Below are 8,185 nucleotides of genomic sequence, written 5' to 3' on the forward strand. Positions count from 1 at the left end.
TTTTCTCATATTTGATCGGAACTTCCTATGTTCCAGCTTGTGCCTGTTACCCCTCGTCCTGTTACTGGGAACCACTGAAAAGTGTCTGGCTCCGTCCTCCTTAAACCCACCCTCTACACACTTGTGAACATTAATAAGGTCTCCCCTCAGCCTTCTCTTCTCCAGGCTAAAGAGTCCCAGCTCTCTCAGCCTTTTCTCCTAAGGGAGATGCTCCAATCCCTCAGTCATCTTTGTTGCCCTACACTGGACTCTCTCCAGTAGTTCCCTGTCTCTCTTGAACTGGGGAGCCCAGAACTGGACACAGTATTCCAGTTGTGGCCTCACCAGTGCAGAGCAGAGGGGGAGAATGACCTCCCTTGACCTGCTGGCCACACTCTTCCCTGTGCAGCCCACAATTCCACTGGCCTTCTTGGCGACAAGGGCACATTGCTGGCTCATGGATAATTTACTGTCTACCAAGACCCCCAGATCCTTTTCTTCAGAGCTGCTTTCCAGCAGGTCCACCCCTAACCTATACTGGTGCCTGACATTCTTCCTCCCCAGGTGCAGGACCCTACACTTGTCCTTGTTGAACCTCATGAGGTTCTTCTCTGCCCAGTTCTCCCTGGGGCAGAGAAGAAACTAACCCTCTTGAAATTATTCATATAATTAACAAGATCCTCGTATTGTGTTATATCCAAATTCCCTGCGTTTAATTCAGGGAAACTGTACATGTTGTATTTCTCAGACTGGCCATCGGAGTACTGCATTCAATCACAGGAACTAGACACCACCACCTAATTTGTACAAGAACTAAAGAAAAGCCCAGATGACTTGAACTTTTGCTGGTTGTTGATCCCAATTGGGTTTAGACACTTTAACTGTTCTAGCTTTCAGGAAATGCAGATTTGCTGCAAGAAGATTATTCACATCATTGATTTTCATTACCTTAAATTTCATAACAAATTATCATCATTTTTGCAGGACATACTGAAAGGATGAAAAAGACAAGTTGATGACAGAAGTCACTGACCTCCAGACACAGCTGAAAGCCTCTGAGTTGGAAAAACAGCAATTAAAGGTGAGTTGCATGAATCATCCTAGGCAAGATAATGAGAACAATTATGGTTAGCTAGAGCAAGCTTTTCAATATCTAAACTAATACTTAATGACAAAGTAAATTTCTAAACATTATGTTCATGAAGTCTATTTTGTTGTTAGTGAATATGCTGTTCATGGGTAAATTTTTTAATTTTTGTGTCTCTAGAGAACATGCTTATTCTCTCATCATTCAGCCTCTTAAGAAAAATGCAAAAAAAGCTGTTGTTGGTGTGTATTTCCTAAGTTCTGGATAAAGGTGGTACTCCTTCATTCTTTTTATTATGAAGAAACAAAAAAGCTGGGAACTAGAAAACTTTGCTTTCTTTTCTTCAAAACTTTTTTGAAGAAACTGAGGATCTGAAATATAATTACAGTGAAAAAGTGAAAAAAAAATACTGTCTTAGAAGAGAGATTAAAGCAGTTTTCTGAAGGGTTTAGTGTTCAAGTGGACAGTCCAGGCAACATTTCTGTTGATTGGGCTAGTGTTTAGTATCGTCAGTATTGATACAAAAATAAATTCTGGGGCAGTTACATAATACTGATTTATTTTTCTGTTTTTATCTCAGAACGATACAAGTCTACTAAAGTTGTAAGAGTTCAGCACATACCTAAAAGAGCAGAACTGGATTAGTCAACACATTATGGTCAGTATTTATATACGCCAGCCAAAATAAAATTGAGTTTTACCTCTCTCAACTGCTTTGCAATGTTATATTTTAGTTCAGAACAGTAATTAAGGTAATACACGGGTGTCAGGTGAAGTCGAAACCTTCGACTTATCCTAAGAGTTGAGAAACTCTTAAAATGTGCTAAGTATGCAAAGTTCCAGATCAATAAGAACGTGTAATTTGTTCTTGCTATCTCGTGCTATCATACTTCTTAATTATGGGCTTGGGGCCAGTGTGCTGGATGTCTGTTCTTACATCCCTAGTTATTTTTACCTCAATTTGAGAAAATCCAAGGACAAAGAAATGAAAATAAAGTTATAGCATTTCAGCCAAACTAATGGTATTTTTGGAGATAAACGATTTTTCATTTTGTATAATTTTATATAGCTGGGTGTATACTTTTATAGCACAGATGAAATAAAGCTAACTCCTATGATCATGCATTCTCACCTTTATTATTTATGTGTCATCTTACTTAACATGCCCTTGATGAAGTGTCCTAATTGAAATGAAGTCTGAAAATGGGTATTACTAAGCCGAGTCACGTCCCTCTCTAATTACGAAGGATCTCCAAAACAGAACTAGTATACTTTCGATTATTTACTCTTTTTGTCCCAAAATAGTGGAAGTACCTGTAGGATATGGCTTAATTAGGTTTTCAAGTAATAGGATAATGCTGCAGCTTACCACTTAACACAGTGAAAAGTTTTCCCCCAAAAGAAACTGTTACAACTTTTAAAAAAAGCATCAAATCTCAGGATCAATTCCGGTCCCACCTGAAATATGTCCTTTATTGTCAAGAAACAACTAGATCCTAAATCTGAATCCTACCTGCAACAGTGTCATAATAATCATATTTATAGAAGTGCAACCTATGGGACTTTTAAAGTTGATTGCATTAATTAGATAAGCTATTAGGACCAGCCAGTGTTAGACAACATTCTACACTTAATTATAACACTTCCCAGAAATTAGTTCAAAAGTTAAGGAATTTTCAGAACTGAAAACAAACACGCTGGAAGCTAGAGCTCTGCTCTGGATGGCAGATCTCTCGTTATATAAAATCAGTCATTTAGGAAAAACTTAAAATCATACAGTACCGAGGCTGCTGCCTAAACCATAAGATTATTTGTAAAGAGTTCTGCGGTAGACACAAGTGCGAGGACACAATTTACAAGAGAAAAATCATTTCAAGCACCAAACTTGATATCTTTGAGTCTGTCAAGTCTTTGACCATACAAGTTTGAAAAATGGTGAAACAAATTCTTTGGTTCAAAGTCACGGTCGTATTTAGTTCTACTAAAAGAAGTTACAACAGGCTGAGAATTCAGGTACGTCTCTGCGAGTGGCCAGCATAAATCAAGATGATGGCAACGGAGCTAAAATAAAAAAGAAATAATATCAGTTAAAAGAAATAATACCAGAGATTTTGATATAGTAGTCCAATAGTTCCCAACTTTGTGGGGTGGGGATGTGTGTGCTTTAATTGTAGGATCCTCTGCATTAGGGTGCTTATAAACGTTAATCAATTATCTGAATAACATGAGTGACAATGAAGGACAAAAGGCAAAACAGAAACAAGGTGTCCTCCACAGCTTCAGAAATAATATAGACTTGCTAATTAATCAAAAATCACATTCTTATTAACAATACTTATTCTATAAGCCAACATTACAATAAATGATTTTTTTAAAAAAAAGAAATAAGCTTTGTATGCATTATAAAAAAAACAACCCACAGCTAACTACAAGCAGAACGAGTAACAAGAAAAACTGTGCCACATCTCAGAGACACGTCAGAGGAGTGCAAACGTGACAACTCTGCCTCTAGCTGAAACCCTGTAACGTCCGTGCAGCAAACTGCAATTATTTTCAATGTGTCAGAAGATCAAAGCCTTTCTGCATAGTGAATGAACGACATTCCATTTGTTCTCCGAATATGTTAACTACTACTTTTAACTCTGGAACTACTTTTAATTCACTTCAAAGATGGGCCCCCCTCCCCTCTATTTCACCTGTGCTGCGTCGTAGGCACCTGGCATATATCCGTTTTCACTGGGCAAAGAACTGCTGTTAGACAACTCTATGTCCTTTGCTGGAATCCAGGTGTCTGGAACAGGCCTGAAATCCTCTTCAACATTCCAAACAAGTTCTAGACATATAAACGTGACATTTAGTTCAGGAAAACTGTTAGCTAGTTTTACATTTTGATCATCTTTCAATGCAAGCATTAAAACACCATTGATCTAAACCTTATTTTACAGACAGTAGTCCCGGTTACCTTGTACAAGCGCCAATATCCGGCATGCTCAAACAGTCTACAATTAGGAGGGTTTAAAGAAGCTTAGTAGCCTTTAAGTAGTTTAAAAAGTTCAAAACTACCTAAGAATAAAAAATACCTACCTAAATAGCCAACATTATATTCAAACTAGAGCAAGACAAGTAGAATAGAATAGACTAGACTATTTCAGATGGAAGGAACCTACAACGATCATCTGGTCCAACTGCCTGATCAACTCAAGGCTGACCAAAATTAAAGCATGTTTTTAAGGATATTGTCCAGATGCCTTTTAAACACTGACAGGCTTGGGGTATTGACCTGTTCTGGAAGCCTGTTCCAGTGTTCGACCACCCTTTCGGTAAAGAAATGCTTCCTGATGTCCAGCCTGAACCTCTCCTGGAGCGGCTCTGAACCATTCACACGTGTCCTATCACTGGATCCCAGGGAGAAGAGCTTGGCACCTCCCTCTCCACAACCCCTCCTCAGGAAGCAGTAGAGAGTGATGAGGTCACCCCTCAGCCTCCTTCTGTCCAAACTAGACAAACCCAGACTCCTCAGAGGACATACCTTCCAGCTGTATCACCTGCTTTGTTGCCCTCCTCTGGACATACTCAAGGACCTTCACATCCTTCTTAAATGGCGGGGCCCAGAGCTTCACACAGTGCTCCAGGTGAGGCCGCACCAACGCTGAATACAGTGGGACAATCCCCTCTCTTGACCAGCTGGTTCTACTCTGTTTGATGCACCCCAGGATGTGGTTTGCCCTCTTGGCTGCTAGGGCACACTGCTGACGCCTGTTGAGCCTCCTGGTAACCAGCACCCCAGATTCCTTTCTGCAGGGCTGCTCTCCCTATTTATACTTGTGCCTGGTGTTATTCCGCCCTAGGTGCAAAAGCCGGCATTTTGACTTGTTAAATTTCATCCCATCAACCATTGCCCAATGCTACGATCTATCTAGATCCCTCTACAAGGCATCTTTGTCCCTCAAGAGAGTCAACAGCACCTCCCAGTTCAGCATCATCAGCAAACTTGCTAATGGTGCATTCCAGTCCTGCATCCAGCTCATTGAACAGCACCGGTTCTAGAACTGAACCCTAAGGAATGTCGCCGGTGACCAGATACCAGCCAGATGTAGTCCCATTGACTACAACCCTTTGAGCTCTGCCGCCCAGCCAGTTCTTTACCCAGCACACCATGAACCCACTCATCCTGCAGTTGGACAACTTGTCCAGAAGGATGCTGTGAGGAACAGTACCAAAAGCCTTACTAAAATCCAGAAAAACTACATCCACCGCCTTCCCTTCATCCATGAGGTGGGTGACCTTATCATAGAAGGATATCAAATTACTTAGGCAGCACTTTCTCTTTGTGAACCCATGTTGACTGTGCCTGATGATTGCATTATTCTTTAAATGTCTTTCACTAGTATCCAGTATAATCTTCTCCATAATTTTTCCAGGGACTGAGGTTAGGCTCACAGGTACGTAGTTCTCTGGGTCTTCTCTCATGCCCTTTTTGCAGACCGAAATAACAGCGGCTAGCTTCCAGTCAGCGGGGACCTCCCCAGACTCCCCAGACTGTTGGTAGATGATTGAGAGGGGTCCTGCCATGAGATCCACTAACTCCTTCAGTGCTCTTGGGATGAATCCCATCAGGCCCCATGGACTTGTGAACATTAATCTGATACAGCTGATCCCTGACAATTTCAGCATCCACAAATGGAAAGTCACTGCTCCCACAACTCCTGTCCCTCCGACTCACGGGACTGGGCAGCCCGAGGTCTATCAAGTACTATTAAAGACTGAGGCAAAAAATGTATTGAATGCCTCTGCTTTTTCTTCATCCCTGTTAGACCATCTTCAACAAGTATCAGTCCAATATTTCCTTTAGACCTCCTCTTGCTATTAACATACTTAAGAAAGACCTCCTTGTTATCTGAAACACCAGTGGCCACTTTCAACTCTAATTGAGCTTTGGCTTTTCATGTCTTCTCCCTGCATATACGAACCACAGCTTGGTAATCTTCCCACGAAACCTGACCTTGCTTACAGAGACCATAAAGTTTCTTTTTCTTCTTGAGCTCCATGAGTTCTCTGTTCAGCCGAGCTGGTCTTCTGCCCCGATTGCTTGACTTAACGGCACAGTGGAATTGCCTGTTCCTGTGCTTCTAAAAGGTAGTTGTCAAAGACTGACCAACACTCACGGACTCCTAAGCCCTCAGAAGCAGATTTCCAGCTCCCTGAATAGCTTAAAGTTTGCTCTCCTGAAGTCCAGTCTCATTACGCTGAAAATTTTAAATTCAACCATTTCATGATCACTGTGGACAAGGCAACCACTTACCATCACATCCCCCATGAGTCCTTCTCCATTCACAACTAGCAAGTCTAGGAGGGCATCTTTCCTAGTTGGCTCACTGAGTACCTGTGACAAGGTATCTCCTACAAACTTCAAGAATTTCCAAGACTTGATTGTCACAGCAGTATGATATTCCCAGTTGATATCTGGAAAGTTGAAATCTCCCATAAGGACAAGGGCTACTGATCCAGAAATTTCTCCTCATTGCCAACAGAATAACTCATCAGTGCTTACATCCTGGCTGGGTGATCAGTAGTAGACACCCATTACAACATCTCTTTTGTTTTCCATTCCTCAAATCCTTATCCAGAGGCTGTCAACTACATCATCACTGACTGTAAGGGCTGTACGACCAAACCTCTCCCTTACGTCCATTGCAACACCTCCACCTCGCCTGCTCTTTCCAGCCTTCCTGAACAGCCTGTAGCCCTCTGTCGCAGCACCCCAGTTGTGGAACTCATTCCACCAAGTCTCACTAAAACAAATATCATAGCTCTGGGAGCCGACAAATACTTCCAGTTCACCCTGCTCGTTTCTCATACTGCGTGCGTTGGTGTACAAGCATTTCAGATACGCTCCTGAGCCCTCTGTGCTCCCAGGAACAGCATAAATGTTCCCACTAGCACTGCCACCCTCCCACGATCCCTGACAGCCCTCGGCTTACCTACTGCAATCCTGTTGGTATCCCCATCCAGCACTGATTCTGGTTTAAAGCTCTCTCAAAGTAAAGTTAAGAGCGACATCAAAAACATTGGAGAAGGATCACTGACATATACTGTGTTAGATTAGAGGCATTATTCCAACTGGATAACTTACATAGCCAAAAGGAAGGGAAGAAATCTTCACTAAACTTTGCAATCTTCCAGTGAATACAGGAATCGTTTAAACCTTTTTTTCAGGTTGTTTGTTGGGTTTTCAATCCAGCCTGGCCCATAGATAGGATGGCCCCAGAGCTTCCAGGGGGATAAAATCAGCAGTTTACTGAGGTAATCATACCCTGTAGAGCATGGAAATCAACTGTGTAAAAACTAGTGCTTATGGGCCAGAAGTCAGAAACGAGTCGGACTGCACCAGAAGTGGCACTGCCCCACCTGCAGTGGACACACTGGACCAGAAATGATGGTTTCAAGATGGAAAACACAACACAATCCACCAAAACAGAAAAAAAAACAACAGACAAAACATTGTACACAAAACAAAGACCCCTGTCTAAGCCCTAAAATGGTAAACAAGCTGAAAAAGAGGACTCTCCACAAAAAAAGACCATGCAGAACATGAGATAACGTAAAAATAACATAACCCCTGGAAGCCAGGGCCAACACACCCCGACCCTGTACATAACAGTAAAACCTGGGTTAAACACTCCTGGGGAGAAAGGCTGAGGCTCTCGGAGACTTTGTACTGGCCAGCCATGGCCACCGGGCTTCAGCTCATCACTTCTGTGTCAGATGACCCTGTCCTCCCTGTGAGACCCCTCAGAGCAGCTGTACCCAGCTCCAGGGGGGCGGATACGGCCTCGGCATTATGGCGAGGTGCTTCCTGGGAGCAAGATCTCTCACGGGGGCACTGGGAAACCCTCCTCAGGCCTGGATGCCCGAGAAACATCTCTGCACTGCTCCATATCTCACCGAAACCAGGGACAGAGGAAGGCTGCTGTGGTGGCCTCCAAGAGAACCAGCTCACCCTCTTCCCTCTGGGCCTCCATCCCGCTCCCCGTCCCCTTTTGCTCTTCCCCCACCTCAGCCCTGGAGGCCGTCGCCGTTCTGTCCTTCTCCGCCTCCTCGTCCTGACCCTGTCCCCTG

At 43.0% G+C, this 8,185-nt stretch overlaps 1 long non-coding RNA gene across 1 annotated transcript; it reads right to left on the reverse strand.

Annotated features, from left to right (window-relative positions):
• Positions 1–2,923: 2,923 nt before the first annotated feature.
• Positions 2,924–7,734, reverse strand: LOC141734909 (uncharacterized). Its single transcript, XR_012584615.1, has 3 exons — positions 7,200–7,734; positions 3,763–3,899; positions 2,924–3,127 (listed from the first exon to the last, which is right to left on the reverse strand). It is a non-coding gene; the product is annotated as an uncharacterized LOC141734909 (long non-coding RNA).
• Between the last annotated feature and the right edge of the window lie 451 nt (positions 7,735–8,185).

The sequence above is a fragment of the Larus michahellis genome, chromosome 25 (assembly GCF_964199755.1).
Source record: "Larus michahellis chromosome 25, bLarMic1.1, whole genome shotgun sequence".
NCBI lineage: Eukaryota > Metazoa > Chordata > Aves > Charadriiformes > Laridae > Larus > Larus michahellis.